Below are 18,657 nucleotides of genomic sequence, written 5' to 3' on the forward strand. Positions count from 1 at the left end.
AACATAGATTAAATAGGTGTTTAGAAATATTTTGCAACATAGAAGTTCTGGGACTTGATGAGCTCTTTGAAGTAAATACAGGAGGTTTGAAATTACAGGACTTTGAATGGTGAGACACAACCCAGGCTAGATTTGGTGTGTGGTTCTAGCTAGAGAGACGATATTTCAAATATATTTTATTCCTCAGATCATTTATTTTCATATATCCATTTCTCTGGTGTGGACTAAGCAAAAGCAGCAAAGGATGCTGCACCCTCTTAGTCAATCTGGTGTTAATTTATGAAAGGGTTTTTGGAAATAAAGATTCTCCTGTAATCAGGCACTAAACTCACAGTTGCTGTTGTTCTGCAGCATTTAAACTCTCTTGAGTGGCATTTGGGAGTACCCAGATCACCTCATTTCTTTGCTGTTGTTCAGCTTCAGTTCAGGCAGTAAAATGTCTCATTGCAGGGGATTTATTGTGTGGAAAGAAAGGCTGCAAACATGCCCACTTCTTACTGGACCCTCTTGCTGATGGCATTAGTTTTTAACAGTCATTTCTAGTGGATCCTCAAGGGCACTAAGGCATTAATCTACAAAATTAGTATATATCTTTGTTCACAGAGCAGTTTGGGCAAGTGTCCCAGGACAGTGAGTCTGGGTTTTCAGGGGTCTGTTAGGAACAGAGACCCACTGAGCACTGAGGGGATTTGAGTTCCTAAATCACTCTTAGACTTCTGAAGATCCTACCCAGAGGTCTGTGGGTCTGTTCACACAGCAACATCAGGATGTCAGCAAGTGAAATGTAAGTGCTAAAAATTCCATCTTCTCACCTTCTTCCCCCTCCCAAAAAAAACCTTAGAGCAGATCCAAGTCAGCAGATGAAAAGGGATTGCTCACAACAAAAAGTCTAGTAGGAGGAACTTCCCTGAAATAAGCTGCTCTGGGAGGAAGCCAAGTTAATAGTTTTTTTATCAGCACTATAGCAGGACTGCAGGTTACTCTAATGACCAGTGCTTAATGAGCAACCAACACTATGTCAGGAAGGAAAACTGTCCTGAGTCTTGTGGTCATTAAGGACATAGTTTTTAAAGTAATTTGGTAGTTAAGTATTTTAGCTTTTTGATGGCACTTGCTTTCCACCAAGCCAACACTGCCACACAAGCACCACCCTCATCAGCCATTGCAGGATCCAAACAGGAGCCAAACTTCAAGGCACACATTCCTAGGAATCAAACTTCAGTGTTTCAGCTGTTCACAAAGCTACACATTTCTCAGTCAAATATAAAAAAGTTGCTTAAATGGCAGAGCAAGAAGAACATGATTTGACCAGATCAACAGCTGGTATAAAATGATAGAGACCATTGACATGTGTCAGTGAAAATATCAGCTGAAGCTGAAGTGGAATTGCAGCAAAAAAGACTTTCAAGTAACCCTGCAAGCCTTAAAGAGCAAAAACCAGTAATTATTTCCAGAATGCCAAAGACCTTTCTCTTAGGGAGAATCTTTAATTTGCTGATGAGTTTGTGTATTGATTTTTTAGATAATTTCTGAAGTGATGTCAATATTCACGGATAAAGAAGCTTTCAGTGAGGTAGAAAGAGGTCTGCAGGTCTCCTCAGCATTTCTGCTGCTGTCTTTGGACAGTGGTGGCCAGTGGGTTCTTCAGCTGGACAGACTTCTCTGGCACATCAGTTCTTGAAGGTGAATTTATGGTCACACTTCACCAATGGCCTCATCAGGGGCTTTGTTTGTTTTCTCTTGGAAGACAGGGAGTAGAAGTCCCTGGATTTCATAGATAGCAGTGTGAGGAGTAGAGAAACAATTTTATTGAGCTTATATGTTCTGGACTCTGATAGGTATTGGATAATATTATTGTTTCATCTATGAAGCTTTGCAAAATGGATTATCCAAGCTTTTGTTCAATTGTCTGACTGAGGAAAAGAAAAAAAAAAGTCCTGAGAGCAAATAATATCTCATTATACCAAGTCAGATAACATTAGAATAAAATTGATTTGATGAAGAATAGCAAGAATTGATTTTTATGCTTGGAATTAATTTTCTGAATAGGGAACCACTGAACATTGCCATAATTTGTGCATTCCTAATAAACCTATTAGCACATCATTTTCAGGGCTGAACTTAACCACACTTACAGCCCCACTTTTAAATGCTCCCCATCATCAGCTGCAGCCAGAAATCTAAGAACACAATTTTAATGTTGGCACCAAGGATATGGCCAATGCACTTTTAGATCTAAGAAGGAGCTCACTGTATTTTTTTTAATTTCAGTTGATCCTCGATTTATTAAGCAAAAGTGAAGCAACTTGTGGGTTTTCTTCTGAGCTTACAGGTATTTATTCCCAGGATACTAAAATAAGGCCTGGCTGTTGAAATGGGAAGACAGCCCAGATTTCCTCACACAGGTTTTCAGGGAGCTCCCGAAGCTGGAGCATTGATTGCACGCTCTGCCCCCACACCACCTTTGTCTACAGGAGAGTTAGCATTCCTGGTGTCACTCAAAGTGAACTTTTACTGCCCACAACAACCTATTTCTGTGGCAAAGGTCAGATTTGTTATCTATCAGGATGTAGCAGCACAGTGGAATAATGAGTTGCCACAACGAACCGGCCTTTTTACCTTCTGAATGGGCTTCTAAATCAAGCAGAGGGAGCATTGACTGAAAATCATTGGGTCTGTCTACTTGAAAGGTCATAGTCTGAAATACTGCAGGATCATTTCACCCTGGTTTATACAGCAAAGCAGCCTCTAGTACAGAACTCACTACCTACCAGTTGTTCAGCTGTCTGGCCTTCCTGGGGTTTGAGATGGTAATGGGAAAAAAAAAAAGGAAGACTACTTGGATCTGTCACAGGCCTAAATTAGTCAAGGAAAGATAGAAATCAATGATGGTTTGGAGCTCTCTCTCTCTATGTGTATATATATATATATATATGTAAGTTGTATATATATATGTCATAGATATGTCATATATATATTTATATGACATACATATATATATATATGACTTCCCTTAGAGAAAGCACACACTTCCTTAAAGTCCAAGCAGAGCTGCCTTCCCCAGCCAGCAGTGGAGCTCAGCACAGCCATGTGTGGGCAGTACATCCTTCCAGGCCCTTATTTTATCGTGCTCACCACTCAATTAATTGTACCCATTTCCTTCCAACTCTACCTCCCAGTTCTAAAGCCCTTCTCTCTTCACTCCTCAGTCAGCACAGGGTGTTTCCTAAACACAGGGCTGCCATTTCCAGTGTAGCCAAAGGAAGAGATACCATTCACACGTTCTCGTGGCCTGTGAGAGAAATCTCTGGTTTTTTAAGATTTTTTAAGATGGAGATGCTACATAAAAGCAATAGTCACCATTATACAAGTTAAAAATAAACATCAGTAGCTGGCAAATTGAGCTCTTAATAAACACAACTGTTTTGGAAGGGTGTTTGGCCCTTGGCATATGAATGAGCAACCAATGTTAGGCAAAAATTTCTCTAAATCTCATTCCTCAAACTCCTGTTTCTTTGACAGATGAGCCAAAGTTCATTGTCAGTAGTATTTGAAACAAAAAAAAGTGCTGCTGTTCAAGTGAAGAATGTCAGTCTAGACAGAGTCCAATTCTCTACCTGAAATTGCCTTTGCACTGCTGTGCTATTTACCTTTTTGGTGTCATGTCAGTATACACAGCTTTTTCCAGGAGTAAAAATACTGAATTTTACTGCTGCAAGACATTGCTGTGACTTGCAAAATACCCTGAGCTCCTGGGCCTGAGAATTTCACCCGAGTGAATTTGTCCTCCTGACACAAATCTGTCTCCGGTGCAAGGCACTGTCACCTCTTTGGTGCAGGAGGCAGAGCTTTTTTGGCTGCTGGTCTGAGGCTGCAGAGCAATGTACTAGGAGTGAATGATTCCCACAGACCTTTCCATCTTCCCTATCAAAACCCACCAGGCATCTCTGAATTACTCTTTTCCTCACTGAACGCAGAGCAGTAGATTAAAAAACCCAAAACCACACGCACCCCATGAAAATAAAGCAGAGCACTCCGTGTCTCACAGGGTGCTCTCCAGAGGCAGGATGAAAGAAAAGGAATAAACCACGTCTGACAGATGTTAATGAAACACAGAGACTCTTTTTAATGAAGCACTGGAGAGTGACCAGTCTGTTGTAGTTGGGACTTTAGAAGCCTTACAGAAAAAGGAAAGGACACCAAGAATTCCATCTCTTTCTGCAAAAGTGTCCATCTTTAAGGATGTTTGGGAGGGTTTTGTGTGGTTTTCACAGGGAATCTTCATGGATACACAAGGAGAACCCCAACCTGTCAAGAGGCAGAGGTGGTGCTCTGCTGACAGGACAGTTCTTGGACACCAGCACAGCTCCCTCCTTGATAAATCCTCCTGCAGGATTACAGGAACTCGGGGAGCAGTTTCAAAAGGTCAGTAAGCACCACAAATTCCAAATGACAGTTCAAAATAAAGTGGCTGGATTTGTTCTTCTGCTGTAAATGCTACTCAAGACTTCTGCTGCAGAGCAGCTCTTCCCAGGGATACCCAAAAAGACTCTTGCCTCCCTCAGCAAAGGCATCAGCGAGTGACAGGGGCTGCTGCTGCTTCCAGCAATGTGGGGCTGTGCCTGACTGCTTTGAACTAGATTTTGTGTTGTACACACTTTTGTTTTATCTGCCATCACCCAGGGAGATTTTGGATATTTAAACGTATTACATTGGAAACTATATTAGGAGGAGGAAAATATGAAACTAAATGTAATAAAGAGATAAACGTGCACAAGGTAAAATGCTAACTTTAAATACTAAAAAAAAAAAAAAAAACCAACAAAAAAAACCCCAAACCAAATGAGTTGAGGGAACCTGTGGACCAGCAGTCTTAGTATGTATTCCACATTATTAAATTAACTTCTGGATATAAATTTGGTTTTTGTTCCAAGTAGACTCCTTAAGGAGTTGTGGCTAATTTTCAACACATTTAGGAGTGTACACTGAGCCCTCCCAAAAGAGTAATTTCATTAATTGCCTGGTACTGCTGCTGCTTGGACTATAATCCTTTCTTTAAGTTACAAAGAGTATTCAAGCCATGAAATCTTCCTTACATGCAGCACCAGAAAAGATTCCCCTCCATGATTCTGCTGCATCTGTTGACACAGTGGTCCTCTGCAAATTTCAGGATATTTCTGGAAAGGGATCAAGGGATCTGTTTATAATAATATTCATGTACACATGATCCCTACAAGCCTTCACTTTAATCTTGGTTAAATAGCCAAGTTATTAAATAGTAATTCCTGGTGCTGGAAAAACATCATCCTCCCGTGAGGCAAAACAGGAACAGGGAATGTTTACGGCACTGGCATTTTAAAGCTAATTTAAGGAGGATTTATCACAATTAGGAATAGAGTTAATGAGGGATAGATGCACATTGCCTGGCTAATAGTGATTCACATTCTGTCACCATCATCAAGCTGAAGCAGAGGTTGGAAGGGCCAACTCCTGCCTGTCTGCAAACATCGATGTGGCTGCCAGGGCACAAGATAAGCATCTCCAACAGCACTTCCCAAAGAATCAGTGTGAAAGCAGCTCTAAGTAGTATTTAATAGCCCAGGACAACTGAAATGTTATTGAAAAGAGAAAGTCTGTTGCTTAAGGCAACATAATTAACCCTGCCTTCCACTCTGGTTTATCTACAGAAGAAATACCTCGGACAAAATTTTATCAACTGCGCCGCTGATCTCTGCAAAGAAAGGTTTGCACGAAGGTGATTGCTGGTTTAATCATGAAAACTCTCCAGCAAAGTACATCTCACAGACATTCTGCATCTCCTGCTGCAGCTGCCTGTCTGTCTGTGTTAACAGATCACAGTCCAGGTACCAAGTTCAACATTTTTAACACTCCACAGGCTTCAACTCCAGCCCTGCCTTCTAAAACCTCTGGTTCCTAGAGCTGTGTAGTGAATATTTAGGCATTATCCCTGCCCACACTGAGACTGGGCTTTCCTTGTGAAGCTAAAAGTCTGTGTGCACGTGGACAGATAGCGGGTGCATGGAAGGAAGTCAAGCAAGCAAGGGAGGACCCAGGGCAGAGAGAAGGGTTTGAGCTCTCTCCAGAAGTGGCATTAGTATTTTGTGGGAATGGCAGCTGTGCTTGGCAAAGCTGAGCTGAAATCCGGATCAATGGCAGGAAAAAAAGAAAACTGGGCCATAGAAAGCAAGGCATCTGATGGATTGAGAGAGGTGGGTGTTTCAGAAAGTTAATCCTAACAGAGAAGGCAACAAAACATATGAAAGGAGTCTAATGTGTGCCAGTTTCCAGGAAAAAAAACCACTTTTAACAGCCATTCTGCTACAGCAGCAAGCTAAATCTTCTCTTCAGCAACACAAAACACTCTGCTTATAGAAAAGAAATTAGTAGAAGAATCTGATGTTCCAAGTTTTTTTTTACTTTTGGCTAATTGTAGTTGAAGGTGAAACCTTGCAGAAGAGCTCTTCAGGGTCTGGGAATCCATGTGAAATGGGTTTAAGGTCTAATGAAAACCCATGTAAGTTACTGAATATATACTCCCAAAAATCAGGTTTCAGCATTAGCATTGGATTTTTTTCAGTGTTATATATTGATGTGTGTTTTCCCTGGGATCGTGGAGAGGAAATACCAGGCTCTTTAAAATACTTTACCCCAAATTTGGAATACTTATTTTATCCATTGCTTCCATGTGGCAAATTAAATTTCAGGGCAATCTGAATTAGATTTTGGAGCAAGTAAAAGGGTCAGCCTGAGGGTCTGTAACCCCATCAATAATGGAGCTTGTGTTCTAATATGAAATTAATTCAGCACATCCTGCTTTATGTGGATAATTTAACACAGCAGCTTTCAGCCTTTCTGAGACTGAAGGCCAAAGTCTCAATAAGTCATTTAAAACATTTTCAAAAAATTGAGATGCAGTAATTTTTCAGCTTACCTGACTCACAACTACTTTTTGTGCCAAAACCATGAGATAGAATCACTTCACTCCTATTTAAGCCCTGCACTATTTAAAGCCTGTACTGGTTTAATTACTTTTTTTTAAAGAGCAGCTATGAATTGTTGGCTGTGACTGATAAGCAGGGCAGCAGGAAACACGCTGTGTCTTTGTAGCTTCCAAGTGTGCTTACTACTATAAAAACCAGCTTGATGCAGCCTTAAACCCAAGCTGCTGATGCAGACTCTTAGCAGGAAAGCCCTCAGAGGAAGGGATGTACACAGAAGAAAAGCAGAGTTGATTGAAACAAGGAGGTCTGAAATTAAATGCAATGTTTCTGGTCTTTGTTACAGAACCAGGAGATGTGTCTGACCTTATTCTTCTCCCGCTGGCTTGGATAGATGTTTGTTGGTTTTTTTCTGTGCAATCATCTTGAAATTTTTCAGGAAGGTTTTGCATGTTTGTGGGATATTGTAGGTTGGATAAAAATTCCATCCGTGTTTCAAGTATGCTTCAAATAAATTTAAAACTTGAAACAGTTTGATCTTTCATTATCTTTCTGTATTAACTCTGTTGCTAAATTCTTCTAGTTGCTCTCATCTTGCCCTTTCAGTACTTCTGCAGAACTAAAACCAGGGGTAAAGCATAAGCATTGCAAATTTTCTTCTGCCAAGGGGAAAACAAGTGTCTGCCCCTGTGGTCCCTCTCTAGGATAGAACTGGAAGAGCTCCCACTTTCTTAAGTGCAGTTTAAACATGCCACTATAAGTGGATTTTTGCCAGTCTGGTCACTAAGACCATCCCTGCTGCCCCTGCAGCCTCTTGCAACTTCAGCTCCCGTTCTGTTCTCTTTCTTAGAGATCCTCATACCATTTTTCTCACTGTAGAATTTTTCAGTACTGCCCCAAATTACAGGACTAACACATCTCAAGCAGGGTTTGTTTCTCCAGCCTGTATCAGGAGATGAGAGTCAGAAATAAAAGGTCACTTGCTGTGCCACAGGGAAAAAGTGGTGACATGAATCAGTCTCCACCTCCTTTCAGGTTTGTGGGATTTTCCCCTCCTGCATATTCCTGGCCTCATACTCTTTAACTGTGTGGGGAATAAAAACAGGTAACAACATAGTGCAAACATTCCAAAGGAAACACACAGTAATCAAGATCTGAAATACAGCTGGCACAGTAAATAAATTTTCCATTGGATTTGACTTCCAGCAGGAATCTGTGAAAGGACATGTCACTGTAAGCACACACTTATTTTTGCACAGCAGATTTGTGCCCTCCTGGACCAGACCTGCTAGTCAGCAGCAGCAGCTGGTGTCATCACAAAGTTCTATACAAATACAGTATTAGACCAACCTAAAAGAATTTTAGTTCCTTTTGATATTTCTGTTTAGGGGGCAGTTGTTCTTTGACCACATACAGCTTGCACAGAGAAACAGAACAAATAAGGTTTTTTGTTTTTTTTTTCATTTAACAATCTAAGTTACGGAATCATTTAAGCAGACGTCTAAACTCAGTGAGTTTTAATAACAGGTAAGTAGGTTCTTCATGTCTTTTGAAAACAATGGATATTTAAGGAAAGTACCTAATGATATAACAAGACCTTTTTTCTGTGTTTGGGAGGCTCTATTTCAATGCCCAAGCATGATATTAAACTGCTGAGATCAGTCTAGTTAGTTTTCTTAATGCTGTAGGAAGAGAGTGAGAGACAGTCATGGTTGTCCATGTTTTTATATTTTATAGGAGCAGTGATCCTTCAATCTGCTGCTCTCACCTCGTGTCTGGGTGAGGGGATGTATCTGGACAACCACAACTCTTCCAGTTCTTCACTGAGCCACCTCAAAAGGTGATTGTTTTTCCTTTGTGTGTGATGTCACCACTATTTGGGTTCTCCAATTTCATGGCCAGTGGTCACCTTCATGAATAAAATTCCCTGACAGTGGCCTGGCCTGTGCTTGCCAAGGCAGGAATGCTGCCAGCCTGGCTCCCCTCTCCGAGCTGGAACAGGGGCAGTGCAGCAGGTTAATGATGGCGTGAGTGAAGCTGCTGTTTCCTCCCAGCTGAGGGTTATGGGCTCTGACAGCGTTTGCTGATGGCCACTGAACCATGAGCCATATCCTAAAAGTACTTATCACTTTACCCTCTGACTGCCAAAGCAATTCATGAGCAGTTTGTGAGGAAAAAAAAAAAAGATGTGAGCGGGGCAAAGGAGGACACATGGAGGGGAAAAAAACAGTATTAGGCAATGCTAACTCATCAAAATAGGCCATGAAATAGGCCATAAAAGAGATGAAACAGTAAGAGAGGCATCATAGTGGAAATAACTACAGCACCATCCATGTCAGTCTGGTACATACTTTTTGCTCACTCCCTGATTTGAAAGCAATTTTTGACATTTGGGCTCCATTAGAACACTTCTTGCCAAGAGATCACTGTATAGTTTCACAAGTGTTATTGAAGACTTGCTGTGAGGTATCTCGTTATTTCAGATGAGTAAATTGCATCATAGAGAAGTGATTTTTTTTATATTCTTTTTGCCTGAGACCACAGCAAGCAGCTTTCGAGCCAGAAGGGGAGATCCCAAGAGTCCTGCCTCCTTTATCTGGTTTCATAACCTGCACTGCACTCTCTCTGATTTACAAAGTCCTGGTAAGTAATTTTGGTGCATTAAATATAATTTCTGATGGGCAGGTAGATGTGTCTATGCTTGGAGGTACTCCCTGTGCATTCAAAGAGAAGGAGGAGGTGCTGCACAATTTGTTAATGTTTGGCCAATCAGCCTAAAATGCTCTTTAGTAGTCAGTGACTGTTGTTCTTACCTTGATAAGGTATGTAGAGAAATATTTGGAAAATCATTGGTAATGCTGAAAGTTTGAAGAGTTTTCCATGCTACCAAGCTCTTGGATATCCCATGATTTCATGTGATGCCTCATCCTGAGGGAAAACTGATTTCTCAGGATAATCCAAAGACACTTCCATCCTCAGAGCAGGAACTTGTGGGTATCTGAACTGTAACTCCTATGAGGTGCAGCAGCACTTCCCACAGCTATAGAAGCATGTATTGACTAGAAATAATACATTTTACATAAGACACACATTAAACAAAACATTTTTATTTGGGAACATATAGAGAGTAACGAATGACTGTTTATTTATAGAAGTTTGTTGGGAAATATCATGGTCTAAATTAAATCCCTGATAAGTTTCCTTTTAAAAACCAAAGGGCTAAGCACTAAGATTTTCTAGCTAATAATATAAAATCACTCATTCTGTGGAGTGTATATTTATAATCAGGCTTTAGAAATATAGAAAGAACTGAAAAAAAAATTACAGGGGAATAAAGATTGACTCAATTGATAGCTAAATATTAACTGTGTTCATAAGAAGGAGGGAAATTACAAAGGGCTTGGCAAACTGAGTTGTCCAAACTGACTGACTGACTGAATCAAGAAGTTAAATATCCCTGGGCAAAGCGAACTATGTACCAGAAAGGTCATTACTGTTTCTCATAGGGTTTAGCTCTTTCACTTTGCAATTGAGCTGGGTTTTTAAATACAGTTTTGTATGCAGATGTAAAGGTCTTGTTCCCTGTTAAACAGAGAGGCTTTGAAACCAATTCCCTCTACCAGGTGTTAATGAGTACAGGCAGGTTATCAGGATGTTACTGGTAGCAGCTTTACTGTGTGGTGGTGTGTGTGAAGGCCCCACCAGCCACACAGGGGTTAAAGATCAGAGGTTTAATTAGCCATGTTTTACTGGGCTTGGCTTTAGGCCTCAGAAATAAAAGGACTGAGAGAAGAGCAATGGGAAGATTCCTGGGTTTTGTCTTCCATGGAGCAGTCTCAGGACTGCAGTCTTCCAGCATCCTGTGAGCTGCTTCCGTGCCACTGCACCTCTTACCATTGTGATGCTCCTTCAGGTTGTGGCAGTAGAATTAATTTCCTTTATTATGTCTGTATTCCATCGGCACAGGATTTACTGAAGAACCAGAACTGATGTGAAACACTGAGAAACCAGTGATCGCCTTACTGGTGTTTAGGTAAACACATCTGTATTCAAAAGTCCACTGGTAATATTGCACAATATTACGTATTTTCTCAATTGATTTGAGCAACGGGAATAATAAGAGAGTAACTGCAGCTCAAGTGCCCTGTTCACAAGATGATGGTGCACTGTTAACCGAATCAAAGCTAAGACTAAGCAGCACTTGAAGCTTATTACCATTCAAGTGAGACCAGTTAAAAGCAAGAGCCAATTTGGATCTGGTGACCTTGAGCTGTGGGTGTTGCATTATCAGATGCAGCTGAAAACGGATTTGTCTCAGCTGAGGGGAAGCACGAACTCTCAGTAAAGAAATTATAAGTAACAAGGCAGTGCATGTGAGGCTCTGTTCTTGCTCTCAGCCTCTGTTCCCCACAAAGTCAGAAAATTGATGGTAAGTGCACAACATCTTATCGTCCATGCGTGGTTAGAGAATTCCAAATTGAAAGGAGCTGAGGTTATTCTTGCCTAGCAGACTCAGTGCTAACCATATTCCAGTCCATTTGTGTACAGCAATGGAAAACATAATTTATCTGGGATGTCAGGAACGACATTGCCTTTCATTAACCTTAAACGAAATTATGAGGCTTTGCTTTACTTACCAGGTAGGTGTATGTACTATCAATTTTTGTGCATATACAGAGGCGCAGAATTAAGATGGTGGAAATCCCTCAAACCCTGCTAGGAGAAACCTGCTAAGAGCTTATAGCAGGTATTTATTTTATGTTTTAAAAATTCAATAGACTCCAGTTAATCTGCCCTCTGGTAATCCACAGAACAGTGATTGAGCCAGACACTTAGCTGGTGTAATGTAGTGAAGCTCTTCTGAAAGCAGCAGTCAGGCTGCTACTCTAAGATATAAGAGGCTTAGGCTCAATTCCCTAATTTCCCACAGATCTCTTGTGTAACTTTGGCCAAATTCCTTATATCTAGATAAAAATAAGGGTTTACCATCATCGTACAAAGTTTGAATCCTGACAATTCTCAGACTTCCTACATGATGAGCAGGAGAGCAAGGCTCATTAAATGGAATGCAGAATTAAAAACACAGTGGCCACACACTAAGGAGGTACCCTCAGCATCCTCATGTAATTTCTATGTGCTTTAGGGCAACGATTCTATGAAAGAAGGCATAACCTTCATATTTCCAGTGGGAATCCTCTGGTGCTGCTGACATCAACAGCAGAGCCCCCAGTTTCTTACTGCTTCCAAAGGCAGGTGGGAATGAGGGGCCTATTCAGTTCAGTCATGATAAAAGATTTTGTGGGCAGGCACGGAAGCAAAATTTTCCAGTTTCCACAGGTGAGAGCATGTTTCAAATGTCAGGTCTCTGGAACTGGGCATCAGAAAAGGGACTTTGGACAAATTATCAACTCTAACATTAAATCTTTCTATAATTGGTTCAGAACCTCAATATGGAATTGGAAGGTAAATGGATTAAGGAGTATAAAGCATTCAGTTACTGCAGCAATGGGGAACATACAAGCAGCTAAAATTGATGGATGCTGTCATTTATAATTGCTGAGAGCTTGAACATCAGGGTGCATTACAAGGGCTTATGGTGGGAATGTTTGAGCTCTTCAGAGGTAATAGTCTGATCTCTGATCCATGCAGGTAGAGCTGTCTGGGGGGCCGTTGGGTGGAGATGTGCCAGACTCTAAAGGTCTGCCCTGCACACAAGACTGCAGAATAGGCACTTTCACAGCAGTGATGCAAATACTGGATGTTGCTCCTCTGCAAGCAAGTGGTCAAGTGAGCAGTGATGCCTGTGCCTTTTGTGTAGCTTTGAGTTTCAATTCATGATGGAGGAAATTGTTACTGTGGACATAGTTCCAGGAATAAGTGAATGGAAAACATTTTAGGGAACAATTCTGTAATAAGAAAGGATTGTGATTCTCCTAAGCTGAGAGGCCAAAAGTGTGGTTCACCTCTGCATTTCACCTTTCTTTTTGGGCACAGCTATGTGTACAGTTTAGGAGTCTTTCTGCTCACAAGGTCAGAAGTAGGGAGTACACATAAATGTCATTGCAAGGAAAAACATGTGTCTTGAATTAGTAAAAAAGATGGAAGAAATCTCTTGCTTATTTTCAGAACTGACCACATTAGGAAGGAGCAACAGACTTCGTGTAAGAGTCTAGGATGGGAAGACCTCTGACATATTGATCATGGTGGAAAAAGCAATTCTTGGAGGCTCTTCCTCACAACAAACAGATCAAATAATTTTGATACTCTTCTGCACTAAATATTTCAGTAAAAAAATCCCTCCGTTGCTGACATTGGTGCATCGTTACTTGTGGTGAAAACTCAAGTACAGCCAAGCAGGAATTTCTAGTTTGCCTACAGGACTTGTGCTGCCTGTGCATCCAAAACTGTTCTCTACTTTTGGAAATACCAGAGGGATTCCTGCAGTGTGTGAACTGTACCTTTTAGACATAATGGTGATTGTTTCACACAACATTAAATTACTTGTAGCTGCATGGTCTGGTGAATGCCAGTGCTCCAGCTCCCCGGGTAAAATGTGCTGCACAGAAATGTTTGCCAAAAACAGCAGTGTGGAGATGCAGCCAAAGCAGTGAGTAGGTTTTGAAGTTTACAGCTGTTCTGAACAGATATTCAGAGATTTTGACCTTAAGTTTCAGAGAAGTAACCAGCAATAATTTCACTCTGCTTCATCCTGATACAGGGGACATACCTTCTGCAATTTCTCTCCTTACTGAACTTAATGTCAGTGAGCTCAGGCTCCATGACAAGGCTCTGTACAACTCATTCTTTTTATGTTCATCCTGCAAAACCCAATGACCTGCAATGCAAAGTAAGAGTCTGAACTCTGTGAGAAATGTGTGAGTTCCCCTGCTCCACGTACTGGAGGTTCAGGATGGCCCAGAGGTGACAGTGCCATAAATCTCCATTTAGGCCAAAATTATTAATCTGTGAGCACCAACTGTCCAGTAGCCCCACAGGTCAGAGCCATGTCCACTGACAGCACTCACTGACCACATCCAAATGTGGTGGAAGTGAAAGAAATCTGAATACTTTCTACTTAGGGGAAGGCTCAGTCCAAGCACCAGCAGACTTTGTTTGTGTCCAGATTAAGAAAATGGATGAATATTTGTGCCCTAGGAAACAGGGAAAGATGTTCTTCAGCTTTCATTGAGTTACAATCTGCAATTATATTTTATTCTAATAATTGGTAGATATATAGCTGATTCTTTCCATTTAACAAGTTGCCAAATTTTTCTCTACATCCTGCACTCCAACAGTAGGAAAACCACTGCCTTTGAAATGGGGCCTTTTGGCAGGTCCCCATAACTCTGTCTCCACTAGTGGAAAGAGGTTTTGGGTTGGGTTTTTAACTTCCCAGCTCTGAGGCAATTAATGTGTGATAAACCTACAGGTGGTGGGGATTTTTTCCAACAAAACACCTCTGATAAGCAAATACTGATTTATCAAAGCCAAAACTGTCCAAACTTCTAGTTCTGAAATTGTCAGTGCATCTGATTCTGCGTTCTCAATATGAAATATAATGATTTTTTGTCTTTGAATAATTTTTGGATACACTTGGACAAGAAGCATCATTTAAACTATCATCTTGTTAAAGAAAAAACCAAAAACATTAGGGAAATCCTAACACTTTGGTTTTTATATGATACTAACACATGAAAACAATACAAAGTGGCTCATTTTGAGGGGAATCATACCATATATTGCATATGTATGTTCCATTAAAAAAAAAAAACAAACAACAAAACAAACAAAGCACACAAACTCTGTAACATTTCCTCACCTGGAAGAGAATCACCAAAACAGAGACAGAACCTGTATCCAAACAACTTTTTAATAACCAAGTGTCTACTGAAAGACTGTTTTTTCAGCTCACCTGAGACTGTGTGTCATCACAACAGATGAGACTCACTGAGACTTCAGATAAAGATTCCTGTGCAACAGGATAATTGATGGAGAGCTCAAAGTCATGGCACTGGCTTCTTGTTTTCCTTAAAATCCTGACTTTGGTAGCTTTTCAAACCCTGCCTGTGTTTGCTGTAATGCATTTATTTGATTCAAGCATTTTCCTGAGCTGCTTTGTCAGGTGATTGAAATTATTAGTGAAATTATGACAACATTGGTTATCTAAGAGTTGAAAATTAGTCTTTTACTTCATTATATATGCTCAGTTTGAGTAACAATCCCTGCAGAGTAACCCACTACTTCTATTGTTTACCTCTGCATCACGCAATTTATCTAAACTAACAGCCTAAAAAAAGAGTGTTTTTTCTGTTTAGAGGAAAGAGGAGTAAAATGAATACGTGTTTATAAGCTTCCCTAAAAGCCAGACAGAGCAAAATCTGTTGCTATTGTTATTTTTATGCTGAGAAGTCATCCTGCACTCCAGTGTAGGAACTCACTGTAAAAACAGCTAAACCTCCATTTGTTTCATCATTTCTGAGCTTTTCTGCCAAGCACCTGCCTTTTAATTTGCTACAACCAACCTGAAACATCTGTCAATTTTTTTTCCCCATGAATTAATAATGCTGTAATTAAAATCCAGCAGAGAGCTCAGCTGAGACTCCTGGTTAATTAGGACAGGAGAGAGCCATGTGAGCAGCATGGCACTACATGGCTTGGAGAAGGTTTGGATTTGAACCAGGGCTCTGTGGGTGACAAGTTCCTACCAGTCCATGAAGCTTTGGGATATTTGGTGCAGTAGCCAGTAGGTCTATTTGTGGGCAATCAATTATTGCTGAAATCGTTTAATTAGGATGCAGCACCTGAAAACTGTGTTCTTTAAATGTGTATTTTTAAAGGATCTAGTTTTATTTATTGCCATTCTCAAACACTAAGAAACTTAAGAGAAAGAGTGCTGAACTACTCAGCTCTTGCTGAGAGCTGCTTTGCTCTTCAAGTGGGAGTGTCACGAGGAGAAAAAATGACCTTCTTGGCAAAGGACATACCTGCAGCTAATGTGCAAAGATTGGGGATTTGAGTTCCTTCCAGGATTGATCTCTCCACTGATAATTGCAGTGGTGTCCAACTAATCAAGGTTGTTCCTGGTGCTGAAAATACCAGCTTGCTTCAGGTTTGATGCAGGTTGATTCCTGCAGCTTATGCTCTTATACCACCTACCTGAGACATAAGGATTTGGAGGTTGGTTTATTGGTTTTTGTTAGTTTCTTTTTAAGCAGCAGACAAAAAATATTTGTAGTTCTATGCATTTCAGCCACTTATAGATGAAAACATTAATCTGGAGATCTCATCACTCAACAAGTAATCTTTTAATGGTAAAAAGTGCACCAATTAATATCACAGATTTTTTCAAGCTTATTGACCAAAGGCAAAGAAATTTATATTGCAGCTCAAAGTGAGGTATGAGAGATTGTTATCATGAACTTCGATGATTTGAAAACAAAATTAAAATAAACTGGTAGCACACAGTAATGCGTACCAAATGCAGTCTGAATGTCCTGCTGTGTACCAGTGTCATGGAACTCAGAAGGAATTCCTGCTTTAATTGGACAAGTGTGTTTTACAACTGTCCACATTCACAAAGGATGTCCTACAAAACAAATTCCTCTAAACAGTCTCTAATGTACAGAGACATCCACAAAAATGCCACCTCCCTGGCCCTCTCCTACCTTTTGAAAGCCTGACATTGCATTTACAGATATGTTTTTTAATTATTTCAAATTACAAGAAAGCATTGTAATGCTAAAGAGCTGCATCTGAACCACAGTGTGTCTATGAGAAAACCCACTATGGCTGATAAGGAATTGCTTTTTCCTAAACCATCCTTAACTTCGAGTAGCTGCTGCATGAAAAATGAGGAGATTCCTTGACCAAGCTTGCCCTCTGCAGGCCTCTACCACCTCCCTCTGGCACTGCCAGAGTTGTTCCCTTTTCTGCAGAGGCAAATTAAATGTGCTGCTAACATAACAGAGTTTGGATTATATATATATATTTTTTTTTTTATTAGTAAAATTGTAATTACTTAAATAGTTATTTGGAGACAGCTCTGTATTCTTAGTGAGACTGCATCCCAAACATCAATTTAATCTGCCCAAATAGTTCCTGATTAGGCTTGCTGTTATCTGGAGGCAATGAGTTAATGGAGATGCTGCAGAAGGGATTTGATTTAACCCTCAAGCTGTTTGTTCAAGCTGAGCTACCAGCAAAGACCATAACTGGCATCTCCTCTAATGAGGTAGAGTGAGAATCCTCTCGACTGTATCTTTGTTGTACTGGATAACAAGGAAGAATCACACTAAAATAGACTTCTGGTGAAGTTTGTGAGAGTAAATTCTGCCCTTGGGAGATGAAGGAGGGAATACTTTGGAACTCCTCACCTAATCTCTGATGAATAATGATCTTTTAAGAATCTCTCTCAGTTTTAAACTAAACCAAAAATCATCAAAATGCTTTATCATTTTCATATAACAAAAAAAAAGCAGGTACAGGTCAATAACATAAATCAAATTATAAATATGAGAGTTTGTTTAAGTATTTCACTCAATGTGCTCTGTGTGCATGTGATTCTTTGAAAAGAGGACCGAGGACCCTATAAGGTAAAGGTGTGATGTTTTTAGAAACTAAATTAATTATATATAACTCTGAACTTTAAACCAGTCAAACTAGACTGAAAAAACTTCTGCATAGCTATAGCAATTACTTATATTTGTAGTTGACATAGCAACAACATCAAAATCTCTGGTGCAAATGAAATTACATTGACAAGCCTGCTTGTGTTGGTACAATACATGTTAGCTGAGCCAAGACAGACATCAGCTATGCCACTCAACACTTTCGTTTCAAAACATTTTGTAAAGAGGAATTATTTAGCCTCTTCCTTCTTTCTTTTTATAACATAATCCGTGTGCTTGCAAAAGACAGAAAATGTCCCTTAATAGTAATAATTAAGTATAATATTGCATCTGCAATAATAGTAAAATTGCAAGGAGTGCAGTAGGACTCTCCTGGGACTCTTTGACCACCAGTTCATGAATACCAAGGACTCCAGCCAGGAACAGGCTGAAGAGCCAGGCAGGCTTGTTTCCAGCAGAACCTGAAGCCCACTAGGAGTTCACAGATCTAGACCAATAGCTGCTTTCAATGAGTGACTTTAATCAGTAAATTCCAGTGAAAAAAGGCTTCATCGGACTTTTTTTTCCCGGAGTAGCTCAATAAAATATGCTCTTTGAAACAAGATCTGACTCACACTGCAGGTTTAACAAGGGCTAATTTAAGCAGGCCCTTATTTCAGTATAGTGTTAAAGAGAAAATGGATAAAACACTTAGGTTGAGAGGATGTCTGTTAAAATTCTGTGAACAAGAATAAATAAGCAAACTCCTGTTCTGACAGCTGATGTCCGGCTTATATCCAAATGACAAGACTGAGAGAAGGAAAATTGAGATGTGTTCATTAGAACAGTCTCAAATGGAGCCTCCCTGAGCTGAACACCCATTTATTATAGAATGAGTTAGAAAAAGACTGCTCCTGCATTCATGGTATACAATCAATTTGCCAAATAGTTCTTGTAATAACTTTTTTTTCATAGTTATACTTGTGGGTACACAAAACCCACATTTTTCTCCAGCCTTTCTGTTAAAGCCATCCAGTAGATGGGGCCATGGAGTTGTACAACCCACGAAAGAGAGTTCATCCTAGGGAAAC

At 40.2% G+C, this 18,657-nt stretch overlaps 1 protein-coding gene across 2 annotated transcripts in view; it reads left to right on the top strand.

The window, feature by feature from the left end:
• Positions 1-9,258: 9,258 nt before the first annotated feature.
• Positions 9,259-18,657, top strand: part of TOM1L1 (target of myb1 like 1 membrane trafficking protein) — a 33,856-nt gene continuing 24,457 nt past the window's right edge. Inside the window, exons 1-2 of one of the 2 annotated variants that reach the window (XM_027691818.1) lie at positions 9,259-9,302; positions 9,497-9,602. The gene's annotated coding sequence lies outside the window, so the exon portion shown is untranslated. Of the gene's footprint in view, positions 9,303-9,496; positions 9,603-18,616; positions 18,641-18,657 lie in introns of those variants that run through there. The other variant, XM_027691816.1, reaches the window with a different exon arrangement.

Source organism: Neopelma chrysocephalum, unplaced genomic scaffold (assembly GCF_003984885.1).
Source record: "Neopelma chrysocephalum unplaced genomic scaffold, ASM398488v2 Primary Assembly neopelma1_84, whole genome shotgun sequence".
NCBI classification, from domain to species: Eukaryota; Metazoa; Chordata; class Aves; order Passeriformes; family Pipridae; genus Neopelma; species Neopelma chrysocephalum.